At 44.0% G+C, this 21716-nt stretch overlaps 1 long non-coding RNA gene across 1 annotated transcript in view; it reads left to right on the forward strand.

Annotated features, from left to right (window-relative positions):
- The window catches only part of LOC108497243, a 71033-nt gene that overhangs the window by 33676 nt on the left and 15641 nt on the right, over positions 1-21716 (forward strand). Inside the window, exon 2 of the long non-coding RNA XR_001874722.1 lies at positions 50-251. This is a non-coding gene — a long non-coding RNA (uncharacterized LOC108497243). The remainder of the gene's footprint in view (positions 1-49; positions 252-21716) is intronic.

A 21716-nucleotide genomic window follows, 5' to 3' on the forward strand; every position in this document is an offset into this window, starting at 1 on the left:
CCAGATCTAACCTATTGTACCATTGCAAATGCAACTTTCTTTGTTGAAGGGACAACATAACCAGGCCTTTCTTACCCAACAGTGCAACTGAAGGACCCGCCGTGCTGCACCTGGATGTGGTGGAAAGTTCGATGGCTTCAGCAGCTCTGAACTGTGCTCCAGCTGCCCAGCATGATGTCTGCTTAAAAGGGCAGCTGTGCAACCAGGGAACACACCTGATTATTTCCTGATCAGGGCTGTCCTGCATAAAGGTATGCTGCTATTTTAAACCCCTGTCACTGCCGTGGTGTGGATGCCTTGTAACCGTCAGCTCTTCTTTTCGTCTGTCTGTCACCGGATGGCTGTTGTTGACGATTTATAGGATGATATTTCAGACCTCATTAACCAACATAAGAGCATCTATGTGCTAATTTCATCCTGTCAAATATTATTTGTGATAAACATGCTGGTAGTTTCACCCAGTGGGGTTTATTGACTAAAACAGCAATGAGGCAGTGCCCACACACTGATCTGGTGGGTCTGTCATTAGTGAGCAGGCTGGTGGATACAGCCCTGCTCAGCCATCATGTGCTCGTGGAACCAGCCCTGCTCAGCATCTGTCAGATGAGAGAACCCCATTCAGCAATCCCTGCTACTGTCAATGGAAAGGTAACACTTGGAGCCCTCCCTTTCCCTGGTAATTTCCAGTGTCTTTAAAAGCAGACTCATAGCACAGCTCCATATGTGGGTATTTTCTTTTTATCTTAAAGCTCACGCCAGCATTCGTAGCTCAGGCAACAAAATGTTATTTATTTCAAGAGCTACTGAGGTACCATCTGTCAGCAAAGCAAGAAAAATAGCAGTTTCTGAGGGCACAGCTGGTCTCACGGCTCCTGGCTTTGGGTGCTGGGACCCAACTTTCCTTTCAGTAATGTTCCGCACTTGCTCCAAACTATGGAATGATTGGGGGTGACACCCTCAACATACTTGTTTTTCTCTGTGCTACCAGAGACTACTTTTGATTTGTGGTTTCTAGAGAAGATTCAGGAAGCAAGGCTAGGTTATTAATCCCACATTCCTATTCAGGGCAAATTGCTTTTGCCAGGAAAGGTTATGTTAAAACAGTGCTTGTCTTACAACCAACTCCAGAGAGGCCAAAATCAGTGAGCAGAAACTCCAGAGAGAAACAAGGCTACAGGACAGACTCTGCTCTGTTTCCTGGCTGGCCGGTGAGGCTGAATGCAGACAGCATCCCTGGCAGCTTAGGATGAGACTTCATTTTTCTCTTCTCCAAAATAACTACAGCTCGTATGGCATTTGCTGACACTTGTAAAATTAGAAAATGATCCAACTTCCCTGCAATGGGAGTGCTGGGGTCAAAGAAAGAAGGTGGTGCTGGAGAAGGCTGTACATGCAGGGCTGAGGATAGGTGAGGTGCCTGTGAGATCCAGCCTGCCAGCCTGTAAAGCTATAGGGGAAAGCTTCTGGAGAGGACTGTTTCCTCTACAGGCTGCTGGTGGGGATGCCTGCAGCAGGAGCACCTTCACCATATCTTACACTCCTGCTTGCCCTGGGCACAGAGCAAGGAGTGGGCAGCTGAGCACTAAGGATTTGTTACAGGACTCACTTAACGCTGTTGTACAAGCTGTGGTACCAGCCTGGGATGCTTGTTAGGAAGGCAGGCTGTCGGTGCAACATAAATAACAATAAATCCTGCTGAAATAGCTATTCTGTGGCTAAATATTTCCAATATTTAGAAAAAGAGTTCTATGTATTTATTAAAGTCTACAACTGCTGTGGTGAGGATTGGTACTGCTGGTACCCATCTAGATGAACAGATGGTGCTTCTCCTGTGTTTTGTTACTGCTGTCACAGATGGGAGAGCTCCTGTTTGAGGAAAGCCCTGTTTGGCAAGCGTTACCTGCTGGAGTTTGGGATGAAGAAAGTAGCCTGGATGTCAGGTCCTGGCGATCTCCGTCCAAGACTCCATGACCACTGACATAGATGGGCACTCTGTAAGCGTCACCAGTAGATAGGGCAAAGCTAGGTTAAAAAAAAGGTGTTATAAGCCTTCTGTGCCAGCTTTTAGTCACCTCTGATGTTTTGCCACAGCCCAGGCAGATTTGCAGAGGGAGGGAGGCTTTTTAAAGTGTGTCATCTTTTGCATTGCTTCCCTACTGTGGTGCATGCTCCAATACTGCGGGGCAGAGTGTGTGGCACCACTGCTGTTAAATCCATCCTAGCAGAGACCAGTGAGACCTATTTGGCTGCTGCTCCAGCAAGGGAAGCCTTGCATTGCTCCCACTGTTCTTCAACCTGCATCCAGCAGCCTTCAGCATCCGCCCACAAGACCTGACTGCAGTGCCCTGGGTTTACCCACATATTAACACATAGGGCACATCCAATCTGAAGAAGAATCTGTGCCTGGGCCCTTATCTTGCAAACCCAGGTAGCTGAACTTTTGTACTGCAAAGCCATGTGTGGCTTTTATCCGGGCAGACTTGTATTGGAGTGGCCAAAGCTGCTGTGGAGTGCACTGGGGAGGAAGATTTTTGGAGTAATTTCCAGGGTCCTTCCCACCTTGCTCCCCAGGCCACTCTAAAAGCTTTGTTTTGGCACATCATAAAAGCCATGGGTGGTTTGGCAACCAGACAAGCCACCGGTTGTCTTGTCTCAGTAACCCTGCCTGCATTACCAGCTCCCAGCTTAAGCTCCTGTGCTGGCTGGGTGCATCTCCTGACGCTCACTGAGGCTGTCATGTTGCCAGAGAAATGTTTCAGCAGCTGCAGTCTGACTCCAACTGCTCTTAAAATCCCATTTACAGGATTTCCTCTCTGCTTTGCAGGGAGACAGTCCTAAGCAACGTGCTTAGTTGCTTGACAGGCTCTTCTGGCAGCTTCAGCAGTGAAATGCAGCAGAAAAAGGGCAGGATGGCCCTTGATCCTAAAATATTCTTGTTCTTCTCTGCCTATCATTGATTCTACTGCTCAATTTCCCAGCAAGAGTAAGTCTAAATAATTTAAAGGTAGGGATCCTTCCTACTCTGAAAAGCTTCTTAATAGAATTGTAGCTTGAAGGAACATTTTTCATTTTCTTAATCACAGGAAAAAAGTTCTGGAGATGATCATCAATATCAGCACTTCTCCAAAAGTCACAAGCCTAGAATTGTTCAGGGTTTATTTTTATTTTTATTTCTATTTTTTATATAATTTGAATGCACAACCGAAATAACGAGAGTGAAATTAAAAAGAATTGAAGCAAATGGGCTTTGTTTCCACAGAAGTCTGTTAATGAGCAGAGTATTGATATTCACTTTAGGAATGAGCCTTGGAAAGTTCGGTAATAGGATTTCTATTTTAACTCTCCTGCCTTAAATCTTAATTTACCTCTGCAGCACCTCCAGTTTTCAGAAGAACAAGCAGTAAAGAGGTTGTTCTTTGTCAGGAGATGCTTCAGGATATTTCTGTATGTTGGCAGAGGGACACGCAGGCTTCTCAAGGGATTGCTCTGGGTCCCTGCACCAGCATCCAAACTTCTGAGTGCCCTGCTCTGAACTGGACATGCAGGTGCTCGGGGATGCTCAGCTGGCTCAGTTACAGCCTGCTAGCTCCATACCCCCTCAGACCCTTAGGAATCCATTTTCGTAGATTTTTATTTGATAGCTTATGGAAGCTATCAAGCTATTTTTTCAGGATTTTTTTTTCTTTTCTGATAAATTTCACTTACCATATTTACACAAAGACCTCTCTGTCCCCAGATCTGATCCAGCAGTCCCTGCTCTTTGCCCAGCTCCATGTCTCGCTGTGGGCACTGAGCCCCATCACGCTGGGCACGAAGCCTCTCTGATGCACTCACTCTTGCCTTCCTGTGTTTTCCAAACGTCCCCATCACTTAACTACACCAATTTAAAGAATAACACTCAGATGATTCTCAGTACCATCTGCCTAAACATTGCTTTTTCTAGGAAGTCAATTAAGCTATAGTGCTTCTTTGTAGAGAACGATGGCTGCACTCTGATGAGAAATGCACTTGATAATTTAATAGGCATTTTGTCTTTTTTCTAACAAGCTGTGTTGATTTCTGAGAGGTCTGCTATTCACTAAGGGAGGAAAATGTATGAACTGAAGTAAAACATAGAAGATTCATTAATGTGAAGAATGTTTAATCTCTGCAAACTAAAAATAAAGCTTGTGAGCTATTTAGATTATTGGCATTTCTGAAATTTCTTTATTATTCAGATGTTAAGACAGTGTGTGGGACAAATGGCATCTATTTAAATTAAAAAGAATTGTTTTGAAATAATGGAAATAATAATGTTTCTACTTTTGAAGTAAGAAAAAGAATACTTCCAAGGTCAAAATCAAAATGTTCAGTGATTTTTCAGGGCTCCAGTCTGAACAAACCGGTCCCAGGCTGCAAGAGGACTTTTTGACATTTCAGTTCACAGAAGTTTTTGACTGTTTTTGGAATGTGGCAAATCTTCGAAATCTCAAATGCAATATGATTGGAAAACCCTTTCCCACTCAGGCCTGGTGCTTTAATTGACCGTCTGGGGCAGAACTGTGGAGCTGGTTGTAACAGCCAGGTTGGCTTTAGCCAAGGGCGGTGACTCCTCAGCCTGGCAATCATACTGAAGGTGGTTTGTGTTGAATGTTTTCCATCTTTGGCCCCTACACAGGTTGGATTTTATGGAAGCGATTCTGAAAATGAGTTAGCTTATCAGTTAGAAAACAAATGGGATTTTATTTTTATTTACTTTAGAGCGGTGTTAGCACATCTAGCTGTGCACAGGCACAGCAATGTTTGTTGGCAGATGGTGAGTCTGAGGCTGAAAACTGCTCCTGGGAGAGCCTTTTTGGGCTGGGGGAGAGCAGCAGTGTTTTGCTGTGCTGACAGCCTTGGCCCTAACGACTGCAAGGGTGTGATGACTGAGGCTGCTTCACCCCTCCTCTCTGGGAAACACAGCAGAGGTTTTCCCTGGGAGAGGGCTGGGAAAGGCCCAATAATCCAGTTGACTGTAGCACAGTTAGTAAACAACAGAGCAAACTTCATAAAGGACACCAGGTTTTAGGATGCTTTCAGTTAACTTGAGAGCAATGTAAGGTTTATGTAGCAGTTAATAATGTGGTATAGGCTCCTTACAGGTTTACTGGTCTCTATATCGTGAAAGTTACAGTTCTTGCTACTGAGCTGAAAGCTCTGAATATAATGTCCTGAGACTAAACTCTGCTGCTTTTTGTGAGTGTATGTAAATGCCAGAGAGAAGAACAGGGTGTAAAACTGCTGGGATTATGCCTGAAACAAGAGCAAACAGACAGATTTCATGTTTACGGCACTGAAGAAATGTGAAATGGCCATCTGCCAAAGGTTCATGTGAGCTCTCAAATGGTACTGTGAGGTAAAACAATATTGTGATTTAACCAGAGGGTGAGTAATGCTGCTTCTGGCAGCTGCACAGGAGCTGGAAATATTTGCATAGCCTACACCTAAGGATCTTCTCCTGATCCTGCTGGCAGTGCTCCTATGGAAATGTCAGGTCCTGGCACCTGGGCAGGGACCCAAATGCTGGGTCCTGGGGCTTAAAGGGCCAATGTTGTTCTGGTGCTGGCAGAGATTCCTCACCTGAACAACACCCAACAGAAGCTCCTGGAACAACCCCAAATACCTTTTAATTGAAATGTATGATTTGGTTTTAAAAAAGCCAAATGTTACTGCAATAGTTGAGGTGAGGACTGAATGAAATGGAGCTGCTTCATTTGATTAAAAGCTGTAGATTAGTTTTGGAACAGGATTGAGTCTTGTGGCTGGACAGGACCAAACTCTAAGTCCCTGTGCTGGCATCTGCCATTGGACACCATGGGACTTCGTGCTGAGCTTGCTTGAATCATATGGTTTTAATCTGCATTTTATATGGCAAACCCCCTCCCTGCTCTTCCCCTTTCTATCTCAGAAATGACATCTTCGAGTTTAGGTAAAGGCTGTAATTCCCCTGTTCCCAAAAGACTCTTCTGAAACGTGTACACCATTCAAACACTGCTTTTAGTCATCCCTTCCCAGGGTGCAGGCACAGCTCAAGGCCAACTTGGCATGATTGTAGTTCCGAGTGATTAAAATTTATGGTGGCTAATCTGTCAGAAACCATAAGTTAGAGCAGCGTTTGGCTGATCAAGTGCATTATCTGATAACTGCTGGTAACTTCTGCTGTGTGATCTACAGCCTGATTCAGAGGGAAAGGTATTTAACCTGCAGCAGCTTATGAGACTAGAAAGAAATAATAAAACCCAATGTAGACTTAAGGGAAAAAGATAAAACAGGAGTTATTGGAAAGCAGCTGGTGAAACGGTTGAGTTGTTACAGCATCAGCAGTAATCAACAGCCCTGCTAAACTGTTGGGCTGCGTGACCTTGGCTGGGAGCAGATATGGAATGGGGGAGTCTAAGTCAGGCTAGCAAAACTGCAGGCAAATGAGGAGATAAAATAGCAGCCTTTCAAAACTGATCCTGTTCAAGGGCACCAGAAAGGATTTCCAAGGCGAATGTTTTTTTTTTTTGCAGAATTTAATTAAAGTGCTTTGAAATTTCTGGGAAGCGAAAAATTGCTTGGCAGGATTGTTGGATTTTGGCGCAGCGAAGGCTGAAGAGTGAGCCCTCGCTGGTGGCCAGGAAGTGGAAATGTGCTTGGCTGGGTCTCATTTTGGAAAGTCTCAGGATCGCCATCAGCAATGTAGGCATCCCAGGCATGGAGGGATAGTAGGAGGCAGGGATCAGCAGGCAGCCATAGACAGGCTTGGTTTTGGATGCTGCGAAGCTCCCTCTTTCCCACCCTACTCAGCAACCATATAAGGTTACTTTGACTCATTTCAAAAATCTTCTGGAGATGATGTTGGTCATCCAAGCTTCTCACAGCCTGCCTGTGGAGAAGTATTAAACAGTTTATGCACTTTTCCTTCAGCCTGCCACAATGTTATTTATGTTCCCATTTCTGCTGCTGTGGCTGTAGCTCTGCGTGGAGGGGTTGGGTTTGGTGCTGCTCTGACCACACACAGCGAGACAGGACACAGTGGCCTTCCCATCCCTCCTGCCACCTTTTTGCTGCTGTGTGGTCCCTGTGTTTTCTAGGTCAGGCTGCAATTTACTCAGAGGTTCATTCAGCTAATGGCCCATGCAGTGCCAGCCCGAGGATGAGGGACTCATTGCCCACCTCCAGGCAATGAATCCAGCAGCCCTTTGCCATCGCTGCGCACCGCGTCCCATTGAGGAGGGCTGAGGTAGCTTTGCTTTAGAAAGGGGAAATGTGCTGATGAATTAGGAGCAGTGACAGGCTCCCAAAAGGACTTGTCCTTTCTTTTTAATAAGGTGGTTTTCTTTGTAACCTCCCCATCATTTTTAATAAGCTCTTGTGCTGTCAAAGCCACACTTGGCTATCTTTCTCATTTTCCATCTGCTTATGAAAAGGGCTTACGAGAGATGAATGTTTAAGAGGAGATTCTGTTGAGGATGGCTGCCCTGTACAAGCAATCAGGGTTCCCATCTGGGGTTTCTCTGGTTGGGTTTTCCAAAATAATGTTTCTGAAACGGGCAGCACACCCTGGGACACGTGTATGGCTCAGGCTCCTTTCTGAAGGGGGCTTGAGGTAGAGGCCAAGAGGGTTGTTGTGGTGAGGTAGCAAAGAAAGGTTTATCCCATACATTTAATTTTTTTTCTCTTATTGTGTCTACTGGAACTGTACCTGTATTGCTAAGTGGGAATATGGTCCTGCTGCCTAGGGGTGATCCCATCAGTCAATCTTTTTAGCAAGCTTTCTTCAAAAGGTTTAAGTGTGATATCAAAGTGATTCATCTTTAAATTCAATCTGAATGCTTTATCACGCAGAACTGGGAACTCTTGTTCAAAGCTGTCCCAAACAGTCCTGTGAAAGGCAGAAATTAGCCAGCAGATCGTCCTCACCATGTCTGCCTTGGAGTGATTTGTTGCAGCAAAATGAAACTGTTCAAAAGTAATAAATAAAAAAGAAATCCTCTTCATCAGTGCAAGGCGAATGTAGTCTCTATAATTTATTATGGCAGTGACAAAGACATGTATTGCATGTGACTAGCTTTTGGATCCAGTAAAGATTTCCTACGGCTTCTGTCCTCTTCCTTCTTGCAAGACATTACCCTGGCCCAGAGATATTGGCCATGCCCTCCAGCCCCAGCTCCCACAGTGACCAACAGGAGCTATGTTTTTGGCTCTTTCTGCCTCAAGCAGCTTGTTAAAATGTCTCTTCCCAGATAAGTGAGAGGGACCCTTGCAGTGCATCACAGCAGCGTTGGTATCACAGTGTGCAGTGGTGCTTTTGTTTGCCCATGGGGATGAGTGTGTTGTTGCTGAAACTCATATGGCGTGTTCAAAAAGGAGAGGTACTTTGCATATTCCTGCTTCACTGCTCTCAGTGAGTGACAGTCATCTGATTTAATTAAAGAGTAATTCTGCTAAACCTAAGAAGAATATTAGTCAATGATATTTCCTAAAGCTTTGTCTGGATTAATTTATATATTTTTTCCATTGTAGAAATACCTCAAATAAAATATGGAGCTTCTTTAGCCACTCTTTTTGCTTCTAAGAGTCTGAAACATCTTTTTTTTTTTTTTTTTAATCTAAAAATAGCAATGAGACTTATGAAGGGCTGCAGTAGATTCAAAACAATTCCTGGTAGCCTTTCCAATGCAATATTCCTCCTTCTTTTCATGATGTCCCAAACCCTCTGTATGCTTGCCAGGCTGCCTTTTGTCTCACACTGCTTGGGAAAGCTGCAATGTCCCCCTGAAAGGGGAAACGAGCTGTGTGCCCTAAACCAGCCTGCTCTGCTATGTCCTCACTTGGCCCTGTGTACCCAGAAACACTCAAAGACTCATCTACAGCCGGCTCAGGGCAATGGCAGGTGAGGACATTGCCACAGGTCCTTGAGGGAGATGCTAAAGCCAGAAGAGAGATCGAGCCCTGCTCTCACCTCTTGCTCCTACACATCACCCATGTTTTCTCAACAGCCCCTTGAGGCAGGGGGAGAAAAGCCCCCCAGCTTCCAGGCTCTGACAGCTGCCTGGCCGTGGATAACACAGACATCAAGGTAGAAATAATGCCACCTCCAACCATAAGCTACCCTTGAAATTTTAATTGGGTTGTTACACTGAGATGAAATGTGCTTTCTACTTTTTAATGTGTTTATTAAGTTGGCATATATGATTTATTATATCCTTAATTATTAATTTTCTTGTTCATAAGTGCCTGGATTTTTTGTAAATTATGAGATAGGGAAGCGTAATGCTGTCACAGAGGAACCTTAAGTGAAATGAAGAGTTTGGCTTCTTAATGCAATTTATATTTATGAGAAACTAATATAAGATGATTTTATATTATCAAAGTAATATAACAAATGCAAGATGATTAAAAGAATTATGGTCAGATAGGTCCAATATGAACTAATGTGAGCAGAAACTGAACAACTGTAGAATTTAGGCCCTAGTTTTGCAAAAACTCAATTTTGTGGGTAGGCAGGCTGTCCTGCATTAAGTCCCAAGTTTGAAGAAAGTTGCTGAGCATTGCTCAAGGCTACCTAATATTCTGTTTTCTGTAAAGTAGGGTTTGATCTAAGGCAAAATTGGACATGGGATATATTCAAGCACAATTTTTGCTTGGACTCATTCTCACGAAGCTTTACCTACTGAGTGTTTGCAGAAGATGCTTGCCAAGAGTGTAGTGACCAAGGCTGGATTAAATTGGTTTAATTCAAGTTCATAGTTTCTGGGGAGTTTTTTATACCACCATGGGTGAAAAGAAAGCTCAAGTAGTGGGTCTAGTTGTAACAGGCACAGACTACCTTGAATAGCAGTGAGTGTCATTCAGATAAGGAAAAGAGCCAGCATTATACCACTTCAATAAGTTACAAGCACAGGGCACAATTGACACTTTTATTAGTACAGGTGAGAAGTGTTCTGAGGCTGTACAGAACTTACTCCTGTACTTTCAGAGCTCCGTACTCGGTGCTCCGTCTGACTGAAGTTTCATAACCAAGTCATTCTGAAATAACTAGTCACTGCAGGCAAATAGAAGAAATCTACTTGAATCCCTTGCATTAAATGTTCCTTTAATTCACAGCAATTTCATTTTCATAGAACTGTATGTGCTGTATGAGGACAGCGATGCTTTCATTCTGTAATTCCAGTTCAAGGGGGAAAAAAGCAATAATAATTGAATCCCTATTTCAAACTACTACCTGACAAATATTTTTTCCCTGATACAAATAAAGGAGTTGTCAGAATTCACTTTTCTCAAATGTCAAGGTCAGCTAGAGGTTTGTAAATTAGTTCATGCCAAGAGAAACTAATGAACCAGTTAAAAAACTGATATAGAGGTTTGGCTCTGTGAACATGTTGGTTAATCATCTGACAGCCCACTAAATATGCTTTTGATTACTTTCTTGGCTTTATTTCTGTATTTAATTTGAATAAATCATAGTCATACCTCAGTTTGCTGGGAGACGCATATCTCCACTGGGGTCTTCTTGGAACCTTTTTTAGTTTTCTATTAAATAAGTATAAAGCTCTATACCAGTATGTGGAATAATCATAGCAGTTAGCATATAGACATTTTAGATACATCAATATCAGTGTAACATAAAACAGGAATACAGGTCATAGGGTTTTTTAAAGGAATAATCTACTCAAGTGAATGGGTAGCTCTGGTGGACTTTGCAAACACTGTGGGGTGATCATTTTCCAAGGACTAATACCCCAAATGCTGTCACAACTATCAAAACTTCCCACCCACACTCTGGAGAAAAGAAGAATAAGGATTCAGTTACAGGCATCCATGGAAACTTCATCATCACAGAGCTCTGAGGATCCCAGCAGACCTAAACCAGGCAAGGAGCAGGCAGCCTCCTTGCCAAGAGCAGGGGCCTGTCCAGACACTGGCAGCAGGAACATCTGAGGTATCTTTCCTCAGCTTGCTCAGTGTTCCAGACATTTTTAATTCTGTGCCATCACCTTGATGTCTTTTCATGGATTGTTTGAACCTCATTGCCTCTCACTGGAGAGGCAATAGCAGATCTGCAGAGGCTGTAAAACCTTTGCCTGAGGTTTTCCTGATGACAACTTCATGACTGGGCTGTTTCCTCTCCTGGTTTATTGCAGTGCTTTCCTCTCAGTTTTCATCAGCTCACGGAAAAATCACAGCCACTGGCTCATGAAAATGCAGATTTCTTTTTCCTCTCCTAATTCCAGCTTCATTCTTTCGTAAGAGGGGAATTGAGGTTTTAAGTCAATAGCTTGACTACATCTAATGTGAATTGATGGTAGATGCAAGCAGCTTAATACTGCATTTCAACTCCTTCATTTCTGTTGGAACTCAAGTACATTCTTCAAAATCAATGTCCCCCAGGCGTGTGATGCTCTGCTGACACCCTGACAGATGCAGCTGATCCCTTTTACTGTGAAACACAGCAGTGCCAGTTCAGCCAGGAGGGAAAGAGTCCATCTGAGGATTACAGAGATGTGAGAATAGCAAATGGATGAGTCATGAGGACCCTCTTTCCACACCCTTGGGAAGAGGACACATCAGCACCCCAGCTGAGGGAGAGGATCCCCTGGATAGCTCTCAGAAAAGGCAGCTCAAGAATGAGAAGGCAAGAGGAAGTTTCCCCTCTCCCCAACCCTTCCTGTGGTGCCTGGATGTGGCAGCCAGGGCTGGACCACTCACCTGACAGACCTGGCCAGGGCTTCACCCACTGAGGAGACCAAGTCCCTCCAGGGGATCAATGGCCACAGAGGGACACCCGCTCCCAGGGATTCCTGGCATCTGCTTGTACTTCCAGCTCTCTGTATTTCTCAGATCAAAATTCCCACTGACCTCAGTGGCCCAGATTGCCAGGCCATCTAAAGCCTTTCAGAAGGAGCAATTTAAATAAACACGTGATCTGACCTCCCAGAGGAGGGCACATAATTAAGCACTAATTTGAGCAACATTTTAAAAGCCATTATGGATTTTATTTGCAGCTCAGTAACTACTTAAATGTCTGGCTCTAGGGCAAGAGAGTGATGTGCATTCTTACTGGATGGGGAAGGTGCTCTCTATGGGCAGTGTGTGTTTGGACAGTTTTTGGTGGTGTTTCTGAGAGCTAAAGGAGAGAGTGGTTCAGTGCTGTCTTGGTTTTGCAACACAGATGTATTTTAATCAGGACTAAATTGCTGACAGAGCATTGGAACATGACAATCTCACATTTGTTTCACTCATCACCAACACAAGTGATGAAACCAAAACAGATAATTAGAGCCTACAATAAAACAAAAGCATTTACAGTAGGTATTACTAGAGGAGAAAGTGGAGCTGATTTCTAGTCACAGAATCATTAAGGCTGGAAAAGACCTTTCAGACATCAAGTCCAACCATCAACCCAGCACCACTGCCATGTTCACCATTAAATCATGTCCTCAAGTGCCATATCCACATGTTTTTTGAACACTTCCAGGGATGGTGACATTAGGGTCCCTCAACCCCTCATGACACTGGGGTTATGGTCTCTCTCGCGTCCCTTATTAGTTAAGGACAGTGGGCAAGTCCCAGCAAAAGATCCCAAAGCTACACCTTGTAGCATTCGTCTGACCTATCATCTCTTGGTGTTCCCCACAGGACATTTCTGCATTGCCTCACAGTTCAAAGAAAGCAGATTATCTAACAAAGAAGTAAAAACATTTCTCTGATTTAAGTAATTAAATGTTAAGGCCATTGAAAGAGAGCAGAAAATTTCATTGTACAGCAACAAAAAAAAATTGAGCAAAGGAATGCAAAAAAAAAAAAAAAAGAAACTGGGTACAGTTTTATTTATCTATCTAAGGGCAGCAGGAAAATACTGATGTCACTGATGTTCTGACTGCAAAACATGGTCCTGTGTGTGAAGGATCAGCAAGCTGCTGGCTACCCTGCCCCATGGCCTGTCCCTGTGTGGGCAGCTCACCACAGGGACATTCTCACCTTTTGGCCTTTTCAGCTCCAGAACTCAGAAGCAGATATTTCTTTTGGAACATAAAGCTTACAGGGCTTCAGATGTTTTAAGAGCCCAGGCCAGTGTTGTGCTCATTAGTCAGAGAAATATTTCTTCCTCCTCTGAAATCCTGAATCAGCTTTTGGTCTCAGATCTTACATCAGAGATTACCACTGGTTAATTGTGTTGGTTTTCAACAGTTCACTCTCTAGCTGTGTGTCCAACAGTGAATTGCCTAGTTAATCTCTGCAGTATTCCACATCCTGACCCTGCTACATTACCTTAAAACATAAAAAAAAAAAGCACAGGAATGACAACAAAAACAACAAAGTGGCTGCATCCCTGGGAGCCCTGAGACCTGTTACCTGGGGTGTGATTAACCACCTGCTTTGTGCAGTACTAGCAAGAGCACTCAGGGAAGAATTAGCAACCTGAGGAGAGCACAGTTACACCTTAAATCTTGGCCTTGGCCAAGTGGCAGTCTACATTAATATATAATGGTATAAGCTAAATCAAGAAACATAAATAGAGAGGACTACCTTGCATTAGCTTCCATGTGGATCCAGAAGAAATGAAATAACACAGTTTCTGATTTGGAAAAAAACTGAATCGAGGCCAGCTTTTTCTTGAAAAACATATCATAACTACTTATGTTAATAACTGCTAGCCTTGACCTAGAATAAAACATAGCTGGATTATTTTCTAATTGTTCTACAATTGTGATAGAAAAAGCAAAGGGAAATATGTATCTATATTAAATGTGTACCATTACACTGAACATCTGTGAGCTCTGAGTCAGGCAAAGTGACAGCTGGTGATAGATTGTGTTTTGAAGCTAAAAGTACAGATTTTGGGGCTGATAGTTGTTCCATGAGTGGTTTATTGTCTCTAACTTCAGCACTTTTTGATAGAGACCATGTCAGGTTGGGGCTTTTACAGCAGGTGAGGTGCACAGCCATGTATGGAACAGGAAGATGGGAGTCTGGGCATGGCTTTGTGCATACTGAGCTGGATTCAGGGCTTGCAGTGACCTGCACAGAGGCTCCTGGCAGCACTCTTACTGTGACAGAGTGTGTGCAGGTTGGGTTCCACACTTGACAAACCTGTGAAAGAGCACGTGATGTTTTCTTACCAGTAAAAGGGTGATTGAATGAACAGTTCTTGGTGACAACCCATTGCAGAAACCACAATGAAGAGGGATTACTGGATAGAAAGCAATGGCAAGATCACATAAACAAGCATTGCTAGAGGCATGGTAAGAGGTGTTGTGCTGTGCTGTGCTCAGAGGAAGGGCTGGGTTTACTGCAGCCCAAATCCCTGTGGGAAAGACAGAGAACTAGCAAGACACACGGATTTTCAAGCAAACACTCAAGTGCAGCATTGATGTTAACCCCTGTCAGGTCCCCATATGACTCCAAGAGGCCAGGCTCTTCCTCACTACCTGCTTGATTCACACCATTGCCCTAATTAGCCTGATTGAGACCTAGCCAATTCCCCTATTGCTCCTTGTTAAATTAGTTTCACTCAGGTAGGGGCAGTTGGAGATTTGTGGCTGGTGAGCTCTGCCTGCGGGCTGCAGTTTCTCTTGTTTGGGCTACTCTGTCCTGACATTTATAGTGGCACTTTAGGGACTCCTGGCTCCCTGAGTGCCCTGGGGTGCCTTTGACCCTTCAAGCTGTCACAATTCCACAGCAGTCTGGCTCCTCTGGATCAGCTGAGCCAGCAGCATCCAGCACCTGCTCCCAAGAGGACAAGATTTGCCCCCTCACGTTTTGGTAGAAGGTAAGATAATGAAAGTTCAGTGCCCTATGATTGTGCTTGGAGTGTGCAAGCCTGTGTCTTTCCAGCAGTTTTCCAGGGGAGATGGTCTCAGCAGGTGGTTGCTTTCCAGCTTTGTTCTTCCTGCTCTGTCACAGGGCAGTCAGGCTGATCTTTGTGGATGAGCTGTGGCAGTGCTGTGGGAGGTTGTGTCTGCTCCAAGGCCCATCCAGCCTGCGTGGGCTTTCCCACACTGCCTCTGAGGGTAGGGGTACTACTTGGCCCTTTCTCTCTGTAGTGAGAGGTAGAGGCACAAGCCCAGTGAAGCCTTCCCGGTTATCTGCCTTTCTGGTTTGTGGGCATCTGGAGCAAGTTCAGCTGCAAAGACATAGATGGACCATGGAGATCTTATAGTTCAACTTGAGATTGTCATTCAGAAGTAGTGGGGTAATTATCTTTCTAAATTTGTGTGTTTTGACAATGCAGAAAACAATTTAGAGTCAAACAGGGGTCAATTGACTTGTTTTGTTCTTGTTCTAGAATGACAAAATGTGAATTATTACACCATCAGTGTGCGAGGGTTGATGGTAAGCAGAGAAATGTGTCAAGTCTCTGTCCTGCCCGGAATGAAGACTTCACCTTTGTGTGCTCTGGGTTCAGTTTGTTGAAATACAGCAGGCAGCATGAAAAGCAAATAGGCGCTCTGTGCTAGGTGTGCTTGCAAAGAGACACAGGTGGAAACCAAAATCCAGGTGAGGAAATCACTGAACGAGCTCAGCATATGAAGAGGTTGGTTGCTTTGCTGAAGGATGGCAGGTGACAGAAGAGGTGAGAGAACAAGGGTGCCTGAACAGGGCCAGCAATTGATTTGGCTGTAGAAAGTGTGTTTGCAAAGGCTAATCTCTGAAAATAATTGGCATGACCAAATCCATCTCTTAATTCATGTACAGTCAGGCTACTGCCTAGTATATCCTGCCCATCTCACTTAACATCCAAGAGCTAGCAGCAGTTTGTGCCAGGAATATGGGATGACTCATTTGAGCTGTTTTGTTTGAAGAAATCAGGTCCCTTTTTGCACTGGTTATTCTGAAGCCTTTGTCTCTCTCACTGAGAAGAGCAAAGTATGCCCAGAAGATGTTGAAGGGGTTTTTTTTCAATATGCAAATAATGTCCTTCACTAAGTTTATTCTTTGTCTAAATTGAGGTGAAGGGTGCCCTCCATGTTTTGACAAAAGGTGGTACAGCACATGCACACCAGGCAAGAAGTTGTTCTTAGGCTGTCTATGGCTGTCACCTAATTTAGCGTCACAGGATAGTTGAGGTGAGCAGGCAGCTCTGGAGATGGGACAGTCCAGCCCTTCTCGGAGCAGAACCAGCTAGAGCAGGCTGTCCTGTGCCATCCCCACTTGGGTTTTGAGTATGTCCAAGGTCAGAGTCCACAACTTCTCTGGGCAACCTGTTCTTGTGTTTGACTACACTCACAATAAAAACAAACAAACAAACAAAAAGCTTTCACTTTTAAACAAAACTGCCTATATTTCAGTTTTGTCCTGTCACTGTGCCCAGAGGAGTCCATGGAGCAGAGTTCTTTGCTATCACTCCATCAGGTGTAAGATCCCCATGGAGGCATCTCAAGCCTGAATGTATTTTTATCTTTTCCAGAATATGTGATTCAGCTGCCAAACTTGGATAAGCACAGATTGTTATATCCATCTTTTCCCCTCTCATCCCCCAACACCACATTTTTATTGGTCTGTTCTTGCCAGCTGTTGCTCTATTTGCTATCACCCTCTTCCAGAGGACTGGATGATTTTCCTGGATGCCAGTCAGCCTCCTGTGCCCTTCACATCATCCTCTTTCCTGTGGCATGTATGCTCCTGGGCTGAAGGGTGATAGTGGTTTGGTGGTCAGCTTGAAATTAAGTACCCAAAAGCTGGCCAGACCTTGGGCTAGGAATGGAGTTTTTTTTCCTGAGGAGAAAAAGGAGATAAACTTGACCTCCCCTAGTACATATGTTCAGTAAGGCAGCAGCTGTAGAGCTGCCAAGAGGAACCCAGGAGAAAAGTGAAATGTATGGCTTTGGGGTTTTTTTCCTCTGTTTTCCAATAGAAGGAGGTATTCTTCATCTAGCACAGTAAACTACTAAGCCTCTAGGTCATAAAAAAATTAAATAGTTTAAATAGTAAAATAATAATTTTAAACCAGGCACAGAGTTGGCATTGCAGCTCTGCTCCCCCCAAGAGCTCTGTGTGTGCTCTGGAGCTGGCACTTGCAGAACTCCATTATTCCCGACAAGTGCTCAAAGCAGGAATTGGCCCTTGAAAAGAGTCATGGAAAATAATTCCAGAGCTGGCAGGCTCAGCCAAACAGGATGGGCTCCTTCCAGGCTAAACCCTGCGAGTAGGTGGGGCTGGGGACCAGCTGGAGATATTGTCCAGTTTCTGTAACCAAGTGTGTTCGTCCATATCTCTCAAATAAGAGGAGTACTGGTTCACAGCTCCCATGTCCTCAACAGCTACTTCTCCTGCTGGGATCAGAGAGAGAAGGCAGGCAGAGGTTCAGGGCTTCACAATCATGTTCCTTTAGAGCTGCAGAATCTTTATTTAGACAAGGAGCTGAGAAGCAGAACCTGAAAATAAACAGGTTTTATCCTTTCGTATCTGATTATTTATTTTTTCCCTCACAAACAAATATTCTTTCTTACATGTTAATACCAACATTTCCTTCAAAAAACTTCCAGCAGAGGTCTGAAATAGTTGTGTCTCCAGAAAGTCACATTATTTGAATAATTCCTGCTTCAGACAGGCATTTAGGAAACAAAGTTGTCTGTAAGTAAAGCATTCCCTTTTTCGCAGTGAAGAAAGCAGTACTTTGAAGATTATAACTCTCAAACATTCATGGTTTTTACAGCTGTGCTTATGCTGCATTCATATTTCTACTGGAAATGACAATTTTGTGTTTAAGGAGTTGTCAAACTGTTTTTCTGTTGACTGAAATGTTGATGTTGCAAATTGTATAGAGCAAGTGGGAAACTAACCTCAGGATAGCTAGCAAAGTTTTAATACATGTCGAGGGGTGAGAAAAGCATAAAATTTCATAATTGTTTTGTAAATCAAAATTCCTTCCCCGAAGCCCTTCCCCATTTTAGCAGCTGCTCTAAATTTCTCTGTTTTGGGAATTTTGTAATAGTTTGAAACATCTCTCTCCGATCCTGTGCCATCAAGCATGCTGATCTGCCTTTTGGTTTATTAGCTTAAAATGTCTTATAGATCTGTGTCTTTATTTCCTTGCAAGTCAGGCTGGAACCCTGAAGTTTCTCTTTCCATGTTTGTGGCTGTTATAACCAAAAAGAAATAAATTTTGCCCAGTCTAACAGCCATGACCTTTTCAATCTCAAGTGCTTGTACTGAATTCCATCTGAGTTAGCAATTTTTCCTCCAGCACTCAGAAAAAACTCTCTGCCCTATGAATAACTTTAACAAATGCAAAAACTGGTCGCTTATCAGACACAGAAATGTCTGCATTTGGTGAGATTTGTGAAGCTGGTGGCTCTCAACATGTGCACTGCTGCCAAAGGGCACCTGGGAAGGAGGTGAGCTGGTATTTGCAACCAGGCTGTTCTGCCACAGGAACATCTCGGGCAAGGAGTTGATCTGATCAGTAGAGCTTAAGCAGCACTTAATTTGTTGCTATTGACCTTCCAGCAGAGGCACCAGACACTGTGATCAAACACCAGGGTGTTCGACCAAGATTAAAGGTGCCTAGCTCTAATTTCCTTTGCTAATAACATGGCCAAACTTGTTGTGGTGGACAAAACACCCACACACCGTGAGGGAAGAAGGCATGAGAGGACAGTGAGGTGGACTAAGAACTGGCAGATCCCAGAGGGTCCTAATCAGGGCCACAGGATCTAGCTGGGGACCTGTCACTAGTGGTGTCCCCCAAGGTTCAATATTGGGCCCAGGACTGTTTAGCTTACTCATCAGTGACTTGGATGAAGGGGTAGCAAGTTTGCTGAAGACATAAAGTTGGGCTGATACCCCAGAGGGCTGTGCAGCCCTTCAGAAGGACCTCAACAGATTGGAGAGATGGGCGGAAAAAAACTGTCTGAAGTTCAACAAAGGCAAATGTAGAGTTCTGCACCCAGGGAGGAATAACCCTGGCACCAGTACGGGCCAGGGACTGACCTGCTGGACAGCAGCTCTGAGGAGAAAGACCTTGGGGTCCTGGTGGACAGCAAGCTGTCCATGAGCCAACAGTGCCCTTGTGCCAAGAAGGCCAGAGGTATCCTGCGGTGCATTAGGAAGAGAATTGCCAGCAGGTTGGACAAAGTGATCCTGCCCCTTTACTCAGCCCTGGTAAGGCACATCTGGAGTGTTGAGTCCGGTTCTGGGCTCCTCAAGACAAGAGAGACATGGAGCTCCTGGAGCAGGTCCAGTGGAAGGTGACAAAGGTGTTTAAGGGACTGGAGCACCTCTCTTACAAGGAAAGGCTGAGGGAGCTGGGCCTGTTCAGCCTCAAGCAGAAATGACTAAAGGGGGATCTCACCCATGTCTGTCAGTACCTGAAGGGAGGTGTCAGAGGATGGACTGGGCTCTGCTCAGTGATGCCCAGCAACAGGACAAGAGGTGACGGGCGGGAACCGATGCACGAGAAGTTCCACCTAAACATGAAGAAGAACATCTTTTCTGTGCAGGTGACCGTGCACTGGAACAGGCTGCCCCGAGAGGGTGTGGAGTCTCCCTCACTGCAGTTACTCCACAATCATCTGGAGGCAGTTTTATGCAATGTGCTCTGGGATGACCCTGCTAGAGCAGGGAGGTTGGATCAGATGACATACTGCAGTCCCTTCCACCCTGACCCATTCTGTGATTCTGTGGCTGGACATGACTCAGCTTGCACCCTGTGAGGTCTGGGAGAAAGCTATTTTCTGCAGAGCTTGGCTTGTACCAGGATAACTGGGAAGTGGACTGGAGAGCGAGAGGTAGCTGAACCAATGTTTGGCTGGTGGGCAGTTAGTCTGGCAGGAGGAGATGAAGCCAGTAGAGATACCCCCCTCTGTCCTAAGCAGGCTGAGACACTCTGTGTTTGTTTTTGTAGCCTTACACGGGGGAAAAAAAAGACTAGTTATTGTGAGAAACGTGCCATATGTTATTGCATATGGCTGAAACATCTGCATATGTAACCAAGGATCTGATATATGTGATGAGTTTCTGGTGCAAATCTAACAGTGAAGGAATTATCTTTTGGAAATTTTTAATTCATTTTTTTTAAACTCTCTCTAAGACTCTGAGGGAAGTCAACCTTGGCTTCCTCTTCATGGGATTTCATAAAACCTACAGGGACCAGTACACATAGACTGTATACATGTTTTCACACCTTCAATTATGCTTTTTGTCCCTCAGTGCTTCCTATGACTCATAAAAGTAGTACAATATAAAGAAATCACAGTGTACTGCACATCCAGTGGTGACACTGTTAAGGTAAAGAATTTAAGAGTTACAGAAATAAGCTGGACAGCAACAAAAAAATCTGTAGTTATAGCAGTTCAGATAAAATGGGATAAAGAAAACTGTTCTCATGCTTAAAGATGTCACTGATAGCCCAGCTGACTAGTCAACCCAAGACATCCAGGAGCAGTGGTCACAGGAGATCTGTTCATTGTGCATGTAAATCCTTCTATTTTTCCCAAAGTTACAGTGTCTTTATCAAGAAGGAGCTTATAAAACACTGGTTTTGTGTTGTGTTCATACAGCTGCCAGCACAAGGGAATCTCCCATCCTGGCAAAAATTGTTAGACTAGAATGGTTAGTAAAAATACGACATATCAGGAAAGAAACTGATATTTGTCTAAATTCCCACTAAGCTAGGGAGATGCCATGGGGATCTGAGGGGTAAAGTGCTTCTCCTTGCTGGAGAGATAGATGGAGCTTTTCACGTGAAAGCAAAAAGTTCCTGCTCATTCAGTTGTATTTGTGGTGCAAAATTCTCAATCACATGTAAATTCCCCTGAACTTTTAAGTCAGAAGTCATAGATTCGCAGAATTTTTTAGATTGGAAAAGAGCTCTAGGATGATCGAGTCCAACTCTTAACCCAACATTGCCACACTCATCACTAAACCATGTCCCTAAGTGCCACATCCCCAAATCTGTGGATCTTGGTTGTTTCCACCTTTCAGGAGTGGCTTTGTGGGTTTTAAACTTGCAGGGTTTGTGCTTCCTCCAGGGAAATGCCTGCTGTGCTTGGGCTCAGATGGGTAAAGGGGTGGCAAGGAGACTGGGGGAATTGCCAGGCACTTCTGAAGTATTCCACTCATACAAGTCCCTGCCCATCAAAGAGTTGCCTGCCCATCCAGGCATCGCTCACAAACCTCTCCAAATAACTGCATAGTTTCAAGACAGCTATAATTGGGTGTAATAAATGCTTTCGTAATGAAATCTCCTCATAATGGGGATACTTGCTCCTTAATTCAGTATTAAAATGATCTATTTCAATATTGAATCAACACTTTAGAAAAATCAATGAAAAATACATTGTAAAGCTATCTGATTTGTGGATGATCTTAGGTGAAAACCATTGATAAATGAGAGAAAAGACCCCAGACTGAAGCACTGTGCTTCAAAATAACACAAAGTAAGAAATAATATAGCATCAGTTTACTCAGTATTGCTTCCAATCTACTCTTATATGTCAGAGATATGAGAACATATGATTCCTACAGAAGGTTTCTTGGATGGCAAAAATTCCTAGATACTACTTGAATTATGTTCCAATAGCTCAGCATTTGTGGAAGGTGTCATCTAATTAAACCAGAATTTTAAAGTACCAGACAGCATGAAGACCAGTAATAAGAGAGCAAGATCCATCTGTATTACAGATGGGATGTGCAACTCTAATAGTATGGCTTCAGGCAATGTTTAATTGAGTAGTTAAATTATCTTTTCCAGACGGGAAAATAAA

The sequence above is a fragment of the Lepidothrix coronata genome, unplaced genomic scaffold (genome assembly GCF_001604755.1).
Source record: "Lepidothrix coronata isolate B3197 unplaced genomic scaffold, Lepidothrix_coronata-1.0 Scaffold2, whole genome shotgun sequence".
NCBI lineage: Eukaryota > Metazoa > Chordata > Aves > Passeriformes > Pipridae > Lepidothrix > Lepidothrix coronata.